This window comes from Zootoca vivipara, chromosome 6 (assembly GCF_965207765.1).
Source record: "Zootoca vivipara chromosome 6, rZooViv2.hap1.1, whole genome shotgun sequence".
NCBI lineage: Eukaryota > Metazoa > Chordata > Lepidosauria > Squamata > Lacertidae > Zootoca > Zootoca vivipara.
Genome location: NC_142589.1, coordinates 55568077 through 55586198, shown reverse-complemented (window position 1 = coordinate 55586198; position 18122 = coordinate 55568077). Strand labels below are relative to the sequence as shown.

The 18122-nt window shown below is 44.9% G+C and overlaps 1 long non-coding RNA gene across 1 annotated transcript in view; it reads right to left on the bottom strand.

Annotated features, from left to right (window-relative positions):
• Positions 1-3843: 3843 nt before the first annotated feature.
• The window catches only part of LOC148685352 (uncharacterized), a 38201-nt gene continuing 23922 nt past the window's right edge, over positions 3844-18122 (bottom strand). The window contains exons 2-4 of the long non-coding RNA XR_015950383.1: positions 17830-17917; positions 16255-16318; positions 3844-4819 (exon numbers count right to left, since the gene is read on the bottom strand). This is a non-coding gene — a long non-coding RNA (uncharacterized LOC148685352). The remainder of the gene's footprint in view (positions 4820-16254; positions 16319-17829; positions 17918-18122) is intronic.

Here is an 18122-nt window from a genome sequence, read left to right as displayed (position 1 = left end):
ATAAGGGGAGGGAGGACATGATAGAGGTATACACAATGTTGATGGGCAGTGGCTCCCTAAGGTTTCAGGCAGGAGTTCTTGCCAGCTTCACCTGGCACTGGCAAGGAACAAACCTGGACCTTCTGCATTCAAAGCTTGTGCCTTCAGTCACTTAGTGACAGCCCCCCCCCCCAAAAGGAGAAGGCCCCCTTCCTGGCTCCTGACCTCCAGTTCTCCCTTTTATGTTGGACTCTGACTTCCATCAGCCACATCCAACATGGTTAATGTTCAGGGATGATGGGAGTTTTCTTCTAACTCCTTGCTCAATTTCACTTGCCCTCTCCCTACTTGAAATTCTCTCTTCCGTCAACTTTTCCTTCCTAGCCTGTTGAAATTGTTTGGTAGCTGTTCCAACTCCTTGGATGCTTCTCTCTCTCCCTAAAGTGCACAGTCGGTGAAGTGGAGATACTACATTTTTTACTAAGTCATGCTTTTATCTGCCATTCGTGTGTCATCTTTGATTCTCATGCGCAACTTGAGAACATTGTACTTTGTTGTGTCTACTTGTGTGTGCATTTTAAAGGGAATTCAGTTTTTCAGGAGACAGCGGTAGAAAAGAGTTGCCTCTATCAAACTACTTGTATCATTACAGCAATGGCTCACCTCTCCAAAGGGGAATGGGAGGATGTGATGTTATCGTACAATACCAAGATGAAGGTCTACCAGCTTTGCATGTTGAGCACGCGGCTTTATGGAAGTGAGTTGTGGACAATATACAACTCCCAGAAGCAACATCTCAACAGCTTCCACATGTGCTGCACCAGGAAGATGTTGGACATCACATGACAGAACAGCGTCTCAAACAAAGATGTGGTCTCCCAAGCTCACATGCCCAGCATGTTCACACTCCTGTCTCGTGGTATACAGTCATACCTCGGTTTAATAAGTACGCCTCGGTTTGAGTATTTTCAGTTTAAGTACTCCGCGGACCTGTCTGGAATGGATTAATCCACTTTCCATTATTTTCAATGGGAAAGTTCGCTTCAGGTTAAGTATGCTTCAGGTTAAGTACGGATTTCTGGAACCAATTACACTCATACTTCGGGTTAAGTACGCTTCAGGTTGAGTACTCCGCGGACCCGTCTGGAACAAATTAATCCACTTTCCATTACTTTCAATGGGAAAGTTTGCTTCAGGTTAAGTATGCTTCAGGTTAAGTACAGACTTCTGGAACCAATTGTGTTTGTAAACCGAGGTACCACTGTACACTGGCTTGGTCATGCCCACATAATGGAAGATGGCAGCTTCCCCAGGCCCATGCTCTATGGCAGGCAAAGGCAAACTTGGCCCTCCAGATGTTTTGGGGCTACAACTCTCATCATCCCTAGCTAACAGAACCAGTGGTCAGGGATGATGGGAGTTGTAGTCCCAAAACGTCTGGAGGGCTGAGTTTGCCTGTGCCAGCTCTCCAGGGAGCTGGCTTCAGGCAACGGTCATTGGCAGCCCAGCTCTGCATTACAAAGATGTCTGCAAATGAAGCATGTAGGCTGAAATGAAACATCAACCCTGCCATGTGGGAATCTCTTCCAGTGCCTAGAGCCCCATCAGTCATGTCGTACACCCACAGCAATGACCAGAGGAGGAATGACCTTGGTGCATCTGCAGCAGCACAACCTGACATCTTCATCTGCCCCAGCTGCAACAAAACATGTCTCTCCCATTTTGGTCTCTACAACCAAAGCAGGTGTCATAATTCTAACAATTTGGCTTCACCCCCAAAGGCACACTCTCCTGAGACAGACAGATGCCAGCAAAACAATAGGACCAGGATGTTCTATTGCACAAAGTTAGCTGTATTCTAGGGGTGGGGGAACTTGTGCTTTCCCAAATATTGCTGTACTACAACTCCCATCATCCCTGGCCATCGGCCATACTTGCTGGGACTGATGAGAGTTGGACTTTAGCAACATCTAGAAAGCCACACATTCTCCATCCAGCTCTATTCCCTGGTGCAAGTGGGTATTTCTGCTTGGATGTGCCTTTTGTCACATGCAACAGGTTTCAAATTAGGCTTGCTGGTAACTCTGGCAGGAAAACAAGTATGCTCACTCGTTTGCACTTGTGGATCTTTTTGTCTGCCAAATCTTGTCTTTTTCCCTGACAAAACACAAGGAAACATCAATTCCCTGTCTTGCAGAAATAAGGTATAAATGGCCAAAGTCATGTTCTCTTGCAAGGTGAGAGACTCAAAGTGACTTCTCCCTTACATGTGGAGCCTGGCTTTTGTGACAACTTTGCTGCAGATTTCAGCAGGAGCAGGAGAATGTTTGAGGGCCCATCTTTGTCGCTGTCAACTCTTTGTCTACCTTTGAGCTTCCAGGCCCACCCCAAGGTTAACAACTGGCCCTACGCCTAGATGAACCAATTGTCCTACTTTACAGAGGACAAGCCTCTGTTTCAAGAACTGTCCAGAGCAGAAGTCAGCAAGGTTTGCCTCGCCTGGGCCGGTTCACTCCAGCAGAAATTCCTCTGTGGGCCGGATTGTGTGTTTTCCGACATCTGCATCTGCGCAGGTGCAATTTCCAGCGTCTGCGTTTGCACAGACGTGATTTCCAGCACCGCAGAAGTGAATCCCCGCACCACGCTGCGCCGGTTTAGTGCGCGGGGGGTCACCGAGCAAGCAGCTCGGTTCGGGGGTGGCTCAGGGGCTTGTGGCCCATGGGCCTTAGGTTGCCTACCCCTGGTCCAGAGTGTAAGAAAGGGAAGTAGGAGGGGTCTTGAGGTTCTGCATCCACTTCTAGTTCCCAGGTTAACTGGGGCAAGCAGCCAGCTCCTGAAGTAAGCAGCCAGGTCACGGGGGGGGGGGCACACACCCTTCCCCATGATAGTGAGATGGCTTGCATTTCTATTTAAATAATAGTGGTGATTTCTACATTTGCAGAAAGTCCCAGGTTCAGTTCCCCACACTGGGGGAGGGGGGATGGAATGTAGTATACTGGAAAAGGGCATGGCTGGCTAGAATTCTGAACTGTAGTGCTTTAGACTGCAACTTTTTTTGTTGCAGGCCTCACTTGTGGGGCTGAAAATGCCAGCCTACCTCATAAGGTTGTCACTGTTAAGCATTACAATTTATAAGAAGGCAATATACATGGAATGCTTTGGACACTCAAATTACTATTATATTGCTATTTAAAATGTAGCTGTTCAGGATTATAACTGATAGCAAGATGAAACATTTGGAAAGTGGGGGGGAGTTATATAAATTGCTATTATTATTATTATTTTCATAGGGCTGTCAAGTGGATTGTGAGATTTTTAGTTGGTTAAGGTTGCAGTCGGTCCTCTGTTCGCTCACCTGGATGTCAGTCCCATTGATCATAGCTGAACATGCTTCTGAGTAAATGTGTATAGGATTGCACTGATAATAATCTGTTTTTAATCAATTTGGATAAATCTGCATGCTGCAAAAGCATCAGGACAGATGCATTTTTGAGATGATAGGAAGTGTAGGATCAGCAAAAACTACCACTCTTGGAAAGAACGAAAGGTCATGTTTAAGATTTTCTTTTCATTCTTTATACACCAATGGACCAGAAGCAAAATAGTCTAAGAGAATGAACAAGTGAGACTTTGACTCATAAGCCCACTGATTAAAATTTGCCTTCTCCAATTAATCAACTCATGCTTGAGTATATTAATCTACTAATTAAACTAATTAAACCCTGCAGCTCTAGAAATTAACCATTCAATCAATACCATCCAGTTTTCAGCCTTTGTCTCTCAGTGCAAGGCCTAGAACAGTCACAGTCTTTGTCATCCTTTCAGTTTCCAAGAAATTAACCAGGAATTAGCAGTTCAGTTCAGCCAGGGGGTTTATTTATTTGTTATGTTTATAACAAATAATTTATTTGAAATAAATGAGACAATCAAGTAACTTGCCTTTTAGCCCATGTTTACAAAATCCTACATATTATTGGATACAGAATTATGTGGATTTCAGGTTCTATTTTGAGAGAAGCAGGCTTCTGTTTCTCAAGGTATGCTTGGCATTGTCTACAGAGTATTCCATCATCCATTCTATGTCTTGCACAACTACCTTTGCAGACTGTACACTTATTGAATGTAGTGTGTGAACATGCCTCTAGTGATGGCTCTCCCACATTAAATCAAATTTGGCTCTGTGGAGCCAGATATTCATTGGCCAGGAAAGTGTAAACAGGAAGACTTCTTACACTGAGTAATTGGGTAGGAACAGCCTGCATAATTTTCCTTGTGCCTCAAGGAAAAAAAACAGACTTGATTCACTGTAAAAATGTAACAAAGGGTAGAGAAATCTCTGCAGAGGGAGCAGACCTCCCACTGACCTCCTAATAAGAATGGTGATTTTTTCCCCCCTGTATGCCCAAATATCATTACCAGTTCTCTTTGCCGCAACTGGCATTCCAGCTTCTACTTACAAACTACAGTAATCCCATAACTCTCTTGTCTCTTTAAGAGGCGTTACCTGCAAAGCCTTTTGATCCTGTGAGTTACTGAGAACTGGAAAGAGTTGGGGAATTATCCATCTTGGAATGTCAGCCAAGGAGGGTCACTAATGCAGAGTTTCCTTAACACACTTCTACCAAAGCTTTGATTAAATGTGTGTGAAGTTCCGTCATGCGGTACTCTCCTTCTGAGACTGAGTAAACCAGCCATGAGAGAAAAACACGCACACAAACACCACTTTTTGGCTGCCCTGATAAATTGTCTTCTCTCCTTTGACGGAACTTTGCTATTGATTTTTCCAGACGTTTAATGAACACTGTGGTATACTCATGGCTGCACAGCAGGCTCCTGCTTCCTTTTTAAAAAAATAAATAAATAATATTTCATTAAAGAAAATTCCTTTTTTAAACAAAGCAAATTGCCAATACATGTAACCAATTACATCCCCCCTTTTATTCCCTTCCCTCCCTCCCTCTCCCACCCTCCAAATACTTCCCTCAGCTCCCCTCTCTGGTTTGTTTATACATATTATTCTCTGCATGTTATAAAATTGTACATATCATTGCATTATCTGTCATAATGTCCTACTAATAAATTTGTGGATGTTTATTCAAAACCTGCCAATGAGTCCAAGTTGCTTTGTAAATAGTTTGTAAAAAGTTCACATTCTTCCTTAAAGTCACAGTTGTCCTTCTCACATACTTTATATGTTAACTTTGCCAATTCCGCATAATTCATCCGTCATTCTTGTCATTGTTCTTTCCTTGGGATTTCCTCATTCTTCCATCCTTGTGCTAACAAAACTTTTGCTGCTGTTGTAGCATACATGAATAAATTCTTTGTTTTCTTTGGCAGGTCTTGTCCTAAAATCCCTAACAAAAATGCTTCTGGTTTGTTTGTTTTTTACAAATGTCATTTTGAACATTTTTTTCCAATTCATTATATATCATCTCCCTTTTTTAAAACTTCTCTACAGCAGGCTCCTGCTTCCTGATACATCACTGGCCAAGTGAGCAAGTAGCTCAAAGTCAACTTTCCACATGGACCCCAAAGTGATTTTGGGGGGGAAGTATGGCTTGGCAAATACAAGAAGCTGCACATTTTTTGCCAATATCACTTAAAGTGGCTCTCACTCACACCAAGGGTCAGAGTGTTGGGGGAATGGTTGCAACAGTTTGGAAGGGTAGTACCTGGGTCTTGGGTGCCCAGCTGGGGTGAAGGGAAGTGGGGATCACCTTCTGTTAAGAAAGACAGAAAGCTGCCTTATACTCAGATCAATGGTCCATCTAGCTCAGTATTGCCTGCACTGACTGGCAGTGGTTCTCCAGGTTCCAGAAAGTGGTCCTTCCCAGCCCTACCTGGACATGAAGTGAATTGAACCTGCATCCCACAAAACACAACAGTAAGGAATGTAAACAGGGGATCCCATGATCCAGCGATGAGATAATGTAATACTGACAGGGACCTTCTGGATGCAAGGCAGCTGCTCTACCACTGAGCTACAGCTCTTCTCCAAAGGAAAAGAAGATGGGAAGCTGCTTTACAGCAGATCGGATTGTTGGTCCATCCAGTTCAGCATTGTCTAGGCTGGCTAGCAGCAACTCTCCAGGTTTCCAGACAAGAGACATTCCCAGCCCTACTTGGAGATGCTGGAGATTGAAGGCGGTACCTTCCGTGTGCAAATCACATGCTCTACAGCTGAGCTATGGTCATCCCCTCTTCCATTAGGGAGAATAAGGCAGCCATCTCAGGTGGGGGGGGGCACCTCCAACACTATTCCTCATGAGTCACAGTCATTCCTTTTATGAGATGAAGTGAAGCTATTGTCTTGGGAGCCTGGGGCACAAGGAATTAGCTGTGGTCCTACTCACTCACCTCTTCATCAAACCACTTCTGCCCTTGCAGGCCTCCCACCTGGAAAGACTTCTGGTCACTGCAGCGCTTTCCAGAGTGCCCACCTATCCCTCACTCAAAGTCCTTCCTCCAAGTAAGGCATTGGTCATTGTGGCTAGACATGTCTGCAGTGAAAAAAGTGCCTGCACAAATAGGATTCCATCCAATACTAGTCCTACTCAGGGTAGAGCTATTGAAGTTACTGAGCATGACTAACTTGGCTTTGTTAATTTCAAAAGGTCAACTCTGAGTAGAACTTAGTTGGATACAACCCTTTGACTTCTCCCTCTTGTTCTGCAGGGGCTAGATACTTGGAGATTATATATGTATCTAAAAAGAAGTAGGGATCCCAGTCCAGCTAATGGGGCAGATGGGCACCGGATGCGATGGCTAGCTTCTGGGGAAAACTCAGCCAGCTGCTCCTTCCTTCGTGTAGCAAATATATTTGTCATTGTGACAGACTTTTATTTTAGCTTCAGTTCTACAGTTCCACAAAATGATTTCCTCCAAGAGGAAAGGTTGGCTCCAAACAGCAAATGTTGAGATTTTGAAGTACACACTGATAAAACTCTGCAAGGGGGGGGGGGAACCCACTACCTTGATGTGATTGAATGTGCACATAGGTGACCAGATTGTATCTGTGTGGTGCTTTAGCAATGGGCCAGGAATCCACACACAACACCTAAAGCGTCTTGTTCCTTCTGTGTACAAACAAGCATGCCAGAATTTGTTTTCTCTTGGCTGTTTTTCATCAATGCACATGTTCCCCTCTGTAACACAGGGACAGGGGAGGATTCTGAGGGTTGTATCCACTGCTACTCCTACTTGGAGCAGACCCTCTAAAACTGAGGAACATGACTAAGTTAGGACAGGTCCATGTATTTCAGTGGAACTATCTGAGTGGAACTTAGTTGACCACACCCCAGGGGATCTGTGAGCAGCAGCAAAGTGATAATGTGCCAGTTCTAGAATCAACCAGCTATATCTTTCAAATGGTCTGGACCTTGCTTGGAGACAACCCCAAGTTCAGTCCCTGGCATCTTCCACTAAAGTGATAGAAAGACCTCCTGCTGCCTGAGACCTGGAGCACCACAACTCATCAGAGTCAGCTATACTGAACTTGATGCACAAATAGAGCCTACATAGGCCAGTTGTCCATGACTATCCCTTACCATGAAGCAGGATGAACCAGCCACTTCCAAGAAGAACCATGAGTAGGGGGACAGATGAAGGCAGGCATTGGAGTCTTAATGGTCCTACAAGGCTTTCCAAAGTGTGTGTTGTAGCAGAGAAGGCTATGCTCTGGGCAGCAAAAGGTTCAGGCAGCATGGTAACATGTTCAAGGTCCTAAGGTAGGTGGGGAGCCTAGTGCCCTGTAGCTGATGTTGAACTACAGCTCCCATCATCCCTATGTACTGTCCACACTGGCTGAGGCTGATGGGAGATAGAGTCCAACAACTCCTGGAGGGCAAAACATTGCCTACCTGTGACTGGTCCATTGTGTCAGCGCTTGGCCAAACCTGGTCAACCCAACAACCATCTATCTATCTTTCTCTAATACCAAGCCAGCACCCAGGGTAATAGAAACCTCTGGTTATGTGTGTGCATAACTGCCAGCTCCAGAACATATTCTATGCATCTGATGAGTTGGACTCTGGCTCACAAAAGCTCGTGCCACAATAATTTTCTTACTCAAAAACTGACCTCATCATCCCATGGGGCTGAAGGGAGCTGCAGTTCCAAACACCTGCAGGGTACCAGGTTGGCAAAGGCTTGTATATAATGTGCTACAAGACTCCAGGTTGTTTTTCCTGCAGCACACTAACACAACTACTTTTCTGGAATTTGGTAATCCACTCACTTGTTCTACGCTGCACCAATTCATAGCAATTACTGTTTCTAGCCAGAAGCATGTCAGAGATCAAAGAATTATATTAATATTTCATAATCCAAATCAAACAAGTAAGGGATTTGCAATGCAATTCTATGCATGCCAATTGATAAGTTAGTCCCATTGAGTTCAATAAACTTTATTCTTAGAGAAGTACTGGCGTAAACAACCAAGTCTGCTTTAGGAGTTCAACTAGCCTGTGGAATGCCCTCCCACTAGAGGCCAAAGAGAACAATTACCAGACCTTTAGAAGGCATCTCAAGGCAGCCCTGTTTAGGGAAGCTTTTAATGTTTGATGGATTTCTGTATTTTAGAATTTCTGTTTTTTTGGAAGCCACCCAGAGTGGCTGGGGGAACCTGGCCAGATGGGCGGGGTATAAATAATAAATTATTATTATTATTATTATTATTATTATTATTATTATTATTATTATTATAGCCTTCTCTAGCCTGGCACCCAACAGATGCTGTTGGACTACAACTCTTAAATTCCCTGACTGTTGGCCATGATAACTGGGGCCAGCAGGAGTCAGATTTCAGTAACATCTGTGTGGCAGGCACAGGTCTCCCATCCCTGTCCTGATGCCACCAGCTTACTTACTCTCAGCAGAACAGTAGCTCTTTAGAAAAGAAGGGGAGAGAGAGCAAGGGTGATAACCCAGCTGACCAAGGGAGGCCTCCATCTCTATGGCAACAAGTGGCTGATAGCCACCAGAAGGCTTAGCATAGAGAAGCCTTTCCCTCCAACCAAATTACATCCTGGAAAAGCACTTTCCAGAGCACCGAGGGGTCACTTCACACAATTCCCAGTGAATCTTGTTAACAAGAAGTGGAATTAAGCATGCAACTCCCAGCCCATCAGCCTGAACACGGTGCCACGGTGGTCTGCCTTGAGCCTACTTGAGCAGCAAGTGATGAAGAGATAACAGGGTGGGGTGGGGAATCATTAATGGCACAGAGAGAAAGTGGGCAGGGAACCATTTGTCTTCCTTTCTCAAAACATTAGGACTTGGGGACACCCCATCAAATTGATTGGCAAGAGATTCAAAAGGAAAATCCTTCTTCACTCTGGACATATAATTAATTCATGGTATTCACTGCCAGAAGACACAGCAATGATGACAGGTTTAGATTGCTTTTAAAAAAAAGTATTGTACAAATTCTTGGAGGGTAGGCCTAACATATTTTGTGGGGTCCTGGATCCATCTCTGCCACTTGAGGCTCAGGTAGCCTCAGTGGCTAAGAGAGCCCTTTCCAACTACAGCTGGACAGGGATAACCTGGCTGCAGTGATTCATGCACTGCTAATCTCAATACTTGATTACTGCAAAGCACTACATGGGGCTCCCCTTGGACCTGTTCTGAAAACTCCGGCTGGGACACAATGCTGTACCTAGAAGGGTGGTGAAGTGTGAATTTCGATTCTTAGACTGTTTTAGAAAGTGTTGACCCATCCAATTCTTTGGCCACCCACCCCACCCATATGCTGTATTATATCCTGACGGAATGCTAGATTAGGCCAGGGGCCTGAAGGAGCACCAGCTGCTCCCACTTCCATCTCCCCATGCTTAGAGGTTGTCATCCAGAGAAATGGGCCCCTTAGCTGTGTTCCACCTCCGCCAAGGAGGCCTACATGGTACCAACAAGTTTATCTCTTAAGTCGCTGGAGAAAAGGCTTCTGCATCACACAGGTGCTTTAAAAACCTGTTAATGATCTGCTCTAGTTTTGCTCTCATTCTTTTATCTGCTGCTTTCCCTAAATGCTTCTATTGTATTGCTTTGCTATGTTTTCATGCCATTGTGAACCACCCAAGAATTTGAATAATGTATAATGAACATATAAATATTTTAAATTGGAGCCAAACTGACAGTTCTCAGAAGACACATTTTCTTCAAAAATCTGAGTTGTTGTTGTTGTGTGTGTGTGTTCTTAGAAGAGGGGTGGGAAACTCAGGCTCAGGGGTTGGGTGTGGCCCTCCATGCCTCTTTGCATGGCCCCCATGACTCTCCCCGGGAGGCTACACCCTCTCCTCAGTCACACACCCTCTCCACAAGCTATGCCCCTTGCTGGCATTGCTTTGCACCCTGCCCAAGGGTTTTTGCCTGGCTGGAAGGTGTCCTTGAATTCTGATGGTGTTTCTTGCTTACCAGGATCCAGGACCTGTGTGTGTGTGTGTGTGTGTGTGTGTGTGTGTGTGTGTGTGTGTAGAAGCCAGACTACTATACTAAGGTAATGTTTACATTCATGGCTCCACCCACTTATTCTTCTGGCCATCTACACTGCTGGCATGTGGTCCCTGTAAGGGAAGGTGACCCTCAAGTTGAAAATGTTCCCGCTGTGCCTGCCCCATGCCTCTGAATATTCTCCACCATTTTTTGTGTGGCTATGCCCCCATCCTACCCCTTTCCCCACTTTCCTCCAAGTTCTACCGGTAGGCATTGGGTAGAATGAAGAATGGTAGCAAGGCTGCCAGCAGAGTTTTAATCCCCACTTTGTCACATGAAGTCCAGTAAGTGACTAGGGCCAGTCACTGTTTCTCAGCCTAACTTACCTCACAGGCAGTACTTTTTCAGGGGGTACTCAAGGGTACACAGTACTGGCACCTCTCTCTTTTTTAGGTTAAAAAGTATGACACTTACTGTAACAACTTCATGGTGAGTAACTGGCACCTCTTTTTCTAGAAGAAGGGGGAAAGCACTGCTCGCAGGGTAGTTGTGAGGATAACATGGAGGGGGGGGTGAAGCATGTACTCCACTTTGATCTCCTTGCAGAAAAAGTGGGATATAAATGGTATTAACAACAACACAGTTGCTTCTACTACCACCTTCAACAATAGGGAATAACAGCCTTGGGATAAAAATAGAAGCAGTTCTGCTGCTGCCACTGCTAATGGAGCTTTCTGAGGCTTTTGTCTACCCCTAGAGAAACACAGTGAAATGCCCCTGCAATTTCTCTGCCCTAGAATAGGGTGGGGAATTTTGAGGGGTCAGCTATCTTGCTGAATGACAACAACTGGCTCAAGGTTCCCCAGGAATCTTTTCGACCATGTGCAGATTTGAACCTACATTCCATTGCACCAAGTTCAATATTCAATCCAGTATACACAACCCTCCCTGGTTCCTGCAAAACTCATCTCTGAATCAGGAGACGTTGAGTGTGCACACATGCACGCACACACACACACACACACAGAGGGGGGGGGCACTCTTAGATTAGAGCACAGTCGGCCATCAGCCATTGCTCACAGACCTGCCTTTTGCATTAATCCACCATAAACAGGATCTCAGCTGGCATCACCTCTGATGATACACTCCAACTCACCCAGCCAATGATGGTTGTACCACTTCAGCAACATCATTTGGCGATTCTAATTTCTTTCTTTCCCCAGTGAAGTTAAGCTAGTTACAGCCCAGGAGGCAGTAGAAGAACCAGATGGAGGAGCTGCCATGAGCTGCCTTTTAAAATCAGATTTCTGAGCACTGTTACCTGTCACCGTTTCAGAGACAAAAAGGGGCTGAGATAGAATCAGGCGGGAGAAAGAAAGCGAGTCTGTTGTACTTACATTACTATATCCCTTGGAGTCAATATCAGCAAGACTTCCATTAACTCCAGTTGGGGGAAAGGAGGGGCTATAGAAGCTAAGGAAGAATATTGCTAACTAAGCTAAGATATTGAAAACTGAGCAGAATCAAAAACTTTTGGTGGGGGTTTGGGGGCAGGATAACTATTTGGTCATCACACTCTTATAATAGCAACCACAGGTGCTGAGTGCCAACAGCAACAGAACCAAAATGGGGCCATTGATAAACTAAATGGTGGTATCTGTGCATGAAGAAACTTGATTTGCATATACATATATACCATATATATGGGGAGTGGAGAACTAGCACACACACGTAACCAAATGATGGCTAAACCTGCTCAGTAGCCATAGAATGTTGAGCGTCAGTTGGAAGAGAAAAGCAGAGGAAAGGGAACAGACTGGAATATCGTGGAGGTGGGGACAGTGGGCCGGCTGGCTGGAACACTGAACAGGGGCACAGAAAAAACTTTCAGTATACATTAAGGGCCAAAAATCTGTGAAACAGCTGTGGGAGCTGGGAACTAGATGGCAGGCACCTTCTTCCTCAATGTTTCAAGACACATTTTATTGCTTTTCCAGAGCAGTTTGTGCATGATGTTTTTATGGCAGAATCGCCAGGTGACCCCACTCCATCGCTTCCAGCAGCTGCTGCATTTGCAGGACTTGATGCTGATTTCATCTTTGAGTAGCTTTTGTGCCTACATGAGCTTTCCAGGCCACTGTGAACTCCAGTGGCACTCCTTCACCAATGGGGCAAATTTCTCCTTCTGTGTCTGAAAGGGCAGACATTCATGTTTATGATCTGCTTGCCTGTATCCTCTGCCTCGTTATTGGCTTCATTATTTCTTTATGTATCTCCTTTTGTTGTTCGCTGTTCTTTTGTTCTCTTCTCTGTCCTTTCTTCTCTCTCTGATGCTTGGCACAATTAAGGCAGCTAAATCAGCAACGGCTGGCAGCCTGGGACTGCTTGCCTCCTTAATTCTCTTTTAAGATTTGAATTTCAGATGTAGCACTGGCCTTCTGTTCGTGGAGGTCTTAAAATTACTCAGGAACTGCGAAGGCTGCATTTGCAGTTCTCCTGGGTTCCTCTTGGATGTCACTTTAAAAATTAAGAGGTAAATCTCACCCATCATTCCCTCCCCCTTCCAATTCAAAAGGCAGAAGTTTAAGGAGCAACAGAGTGAAAAAGTTAGACTATGCAGCAAGACATTTCCTCCCAACAGGACCAAGAACTTTCATTTGAACCAAAGCATGTAGCACATTTGTTTTCATGAGTGTGAAAATATCCTTCCAATTTTTAGCATCTTCCGGTATTTGTTGTGAACACAGCTGTGTCCCTATTCCTGGCTTCATTTCCCACATTTTGCTTTTTGTCCTGTTGGCTGAGAGAACCCACTTGATTTTCTCAAGGATATCCTGATGCTTCCAAATTAGCGCAGCTGGGGAAAAAGCACCCTCAAGAATCATCACAGCCAATAGGATAAAATACATTTTTGGGTCTATTTGTTCAGCTGCTCTACTTTTGAAGCAAATACTGGAATTTGAGAGTCATAATTTTAATGCCTTATTGTGCATCATGGTTATATTGAATTCCCAGTGCCTTCTCAGTCAAGGCATGTTTGATAACATAGGCTAGCAATGGACAATTTTTGCATTTTTAGAGATCACTCAGTTCTCCAGATACTAATCGGGGAGCTAGAACAACCTGACCAGTTCATGGATGGTCAGACATTTGTCCCCAGTCTGAAATCTAGGGAAACCCCAGTTCTGAGGACAGAGCATGGGGGCCACGCTTTGCCAGGGGGGCCAAGGGCCACAAATTAATCCTTTCATTTTCAAAGCAGATGGAAATATGAGTACCTTGATTAAAGGATGACAATCAGCCCAGAGAAATGGTACTTAAGAGTGTTGAAACCCCTCACCTCTTGTATGATAATACAAAACAACTGTGAGGAACTGCTGATGACCACCCCAAAACAGGTGCAGCTCAGTGAAAAACCTTCTAGACCAGGCATCCCCAAACTGCAGCCCTCCAGATGTTTTGGCCTACAATTCCCATGATCCCTAGCTAAGAGGACCAGTGGTCAGGGATGATGGGAATTGTAGTCCAAAACATCTGGAGGGCTGAAGTTTGGGGATGCCTGTTCTAGACCTTGACTGACTCTACCCACCAGGTTGGCCATTGACTCTTTCTGGCCAGGAAGGAGTATAAGAGGGCAGGGGCATAGCCCCAGGTGCACAATTTTGATAGTGTGAACCAGGTGCCCCCATGGAGGTATCCCCATCCCTGCCTGCCTGCCGCCAAGCATCTGGCCTTAACACCGTGTCCCCAGCCTCCTGACTGAATGGTCGCCTGGCCAGCATTAAGGGGATTCACCCACCAAGGGCCATGTCAGCCGGCTGGGCTCCTCCCTGTCTGGACAAGCACTGGTGGCAAGGGCTGGCTGGCACAGTGGCTTCTGTTAAACACACACACACACACACACACACACACACACACACACACACACACACCATGTGCCAACAAGCAATGCAATGACGCTCTAAGAGGGCTTCCTGCCTCCTCCTCCTTAGTCTCAGTGTTGTCTTATAGGGAGGGCGATTGGGGTAAAGCTAGGGTTAGTTGACTTTGCCTGTCATTGGCTCTGATTCCACCTACTGTTGGTTTTCCTGCCCTACCAGCCCCAATGGGCACCACCCACCAATGGCTCCACTGCTAGTTATTGCCCAGCCCTGACCACAGCTTACCATGCCATGTAGTTCCACAGCCATTTTGTAGCAAGCTAGCGTATTTACTCACTGTGATGACCCAGTCTAGACACAGTGTTTCGTTCCACAAGTGCTGAGTAGAACAGCAGACAATTGATTGCACCTGCTACTGTGATGCCAAATGATATCTGGCAAACTTGCCTTTTCCTGCAACAACTTTCAGTGAAAGGCGGGCTTCACATCACACAACCCAACCAATCAGTTGCAAAATGTAGAAGCAGGGATCTGAAATTGGGGGGTAGGAGGGAGAAAGACATGCGAGAGCGGTATCAAATTATGCATTGTGTGGAGAAATATTAAAGCTCAATGCAGTCATCTAATGACACTGAATATTGGGAGATTTGGGATAGTTAAAAGGAAGGACTTCTTCACATGATTCAAACCATGGAATTTGCTCCTACAAGATGCCCCAAGGAAGCATGTGCCATGGTTATCTATTCATTGCTCAAACCCACTTCAGACCGCTTTAAATAGCTCCCCTCCTTGCTGCCCTGAGTTCCTCAGCATCCCTTTCAGTAAAGATCAGAGTGTGCACAGGGATTTGATTTTGGTCCAATTTCAACAAAAGGAGCAGAGTTCAGGGAATGCAGAGTTAAATCTGTCACTGAATAGTTTGAACTCAGTCTTCACACACCATCTTGTTTTGAATTACTGGGCTCTGATCAGTCATGAAGATGGCATTTTAAAACAAACAAGTAAGCAAACAAAAAGAGCAAAGACAGCTTCTCCACTTTTTATCACCTGTGTGTATTTTTTATTTCTTTTTGGGTGAACCTTTATTATGAATCTCTGATCTGAGGCTATTTTGGAAGGTGATCTCAATATTCCTATGACTGCAACCAGTCATAAATCAGGCATACTCTTACAACCTGATGTAGAGTTAGATTGCAGCATTCCCACTGTCTCTAGGGAACAAAGGAGTCTCTGCTACCTGCAGCTGGAGTGGAAACACCATTTGTATTCTTCCCTCCCATTATGAATAGCACTTTTCCTCTCAAATCTTGTAATATTCAAAACCCTTGGCCATCTTCAGAGATTGCTACCATGTTTGCATGATTGGAAATGTCAAGGGGAACATTTATAAATGAACACATAGTCTCTAGGAATGGATTGGTTCTCTTCCTATCAAAGCAGAAAATCTACCCAGAAACATGGTCATGTGTGAAGGTAGCATCCATCCTCACCCCCCTCCTGCATCCCCATCAATAAACTTTTACAGCAAATACCCCATTTTTTATTTTTATGGCCACATCGGCTGGAGAGAGATATTGGATTAATATGAGAATAAAACAGGGCAGGGAAATGGGCCCTAAATATGGAAGGGAGGTCTGTCACGGCATCATCCAAAATTTGCTGCTTGATTCGGTGTTTACTGGGTCAGGCCACTGTAATTTATTGGTGGCTTAATCGCTCCCCTGTGCTTTCAGACTGGCTGAGAGAAAATGCAACTTAGTTTTGTTGTTATCTAGGGCTCTGTGCTGCTGAGTCAAGTTGCCAATGAAAGCTGCCTAAAGTGAAATTCAGAGTGGATGAAATGTGAAGCAACCTGCTCAATCAAGAGGTTGGCAAGCCTTTCAAGGGACATTAAAAATAACCATTTGAACCCAGAGGGGACCAATTTCATAGATACGTCAGGATTGATGCACAAACTCACTTGCTTTTGAGACTCACAGAAAGAGCAGGTTGTATCAGGTGAAGTCAGACCAAGCAGGTCAAGTCTAGCCAAGGAAAGCAAAGGCAAGTCAGAACAGACAAGGTCTGGTCAATATAGAGAAAGCTCATTCAAAAGTTTTCTTATGCAGAGGGCAGAGAGGAATCAGGACCCTGGATAGCTCCTATTAGGTCCTACTAGTTCGAGGTGTCTTGCCCCAGAAGGCAACTGAAGCCTTTTTGTAGGCCAACTTAGCTGAGTTTTTAAATGGTCCTCATTGGATGTTGCTGATTTTGAGCACTGCAAGACTGGTAAAATAGAGGCAATGCATGGGATTCATCCTCTGGGTCCATGCGTAGTGACAGGGCTATGTGGTGAAGCACTACATGCGCAGGACCAATTTGACAAAATATTTCCCTTCCAGAAAAAGAGGGCTGGGTTGTATGAAGATGACTTGCACCAAGACAGACCATTGACCCAGCTAGCTCAGTATTTTCTATGATGGCTGGCAGTGGCTCACCAGGATTCCAGGCAACAGACTTTTCCCACCCTACTAGGAAACATCTCTGGATCCAATGCCATTTGTAAATTTTTGTTATTATTTATTAAAACCTCTTTGGGTGTTGTCCATCAGAAGTTGCCTCCTCACCTGTGTGCAGAGAGGCCACCTATCTGCTTTTCTGCCCTTTGCACAGGCTTTCCTTGCTGGGTGGGAACATGAGCTGGCCTAAGCTGGGAAGGGCACCAGAAGTCACACACTGGGGAGTTGTGGAGTACACATGCCTTTCTCTTTGTGTCACTATGGTAGATTGCCAGAGGAGGAAGTTGTTGATCTCCTCTTTGCTGCACTGTGGTATGCCAGAGGGTAGAATTTGCCACTAAAAGCTCTGCAGGGATCCAGTGACTCAAAGAGCCAAGGGGATTGTACCACCTGGTATTATTAAGCTGTTGATTCTCACCCAACTCTTCCGAATGAGCATCTTGTTTTGAAGCTGTCACCAAATTTCAGCCTAAAATGGAATTTGATGTGACATCTATCGGAAGCAAAAAAAAACTATGACGAGACTCCTGGGATTTCACAATGTACATTTAAGCACTATGACTCCACTTTAAACATTCACAGCACCCCCAAAAGAATTCTGGGAGCTGTAGTTTCTTACGGGTGCTGAGAGACCGACTATTCTTCTCACAGAGCTACAATGCTCAGAGTTCCCTTTGCATAAGGATTGATTGTTAAACCACTCTAGAATTATAGCTATTAGAGGGAAATAGTCGTATCCTGACAGTTATTAGCACCCTTAGCAAACTACAGCTTGCAGAATTCCTTGGGAGACGCCATGTATGGGGTGAAGAAAACAGGTTTTTACACTTTTTTAAATGGAGCTGATTTACTCCAGGTAAGATTCCTTGTTCTGTATAGGGTGAAGATTTCCTGGTGCACAATTACATATTTGTGAGTTGAGGGATAATCCCTCTTCCAACCTCTCCTTCTTTTTCCTCCCCACCTCACAGTTGCAAAGAAAAAGGCACATACTTTTAATTTAACCTTGCAAAATAGGTGAGAAAGTTGACACATACCCCTTTCACTCTTGATCATCCTTGCAAAACCATTTCCTCGGATTCCTCCAGTTTTCTGGAAATGACTTCAGCCTCACCTCATCTACTACTGCAATAAAGTGATGGGAAAGAAGGAAGGACGTTTACCAGCCTCCTATTGCTGTTTACACACACGGCAGACACTGCTTGGTTTGTCAGAATTATTGAAGATGAAAATCAAGCTGTTGTGACAAGCTCGCCCACTTGCAGCCCTGCATGCTGATGACCCAGCTGCAATTTCCGGACAGGACTTCTTGGCATCTCTCTTGAAAAGG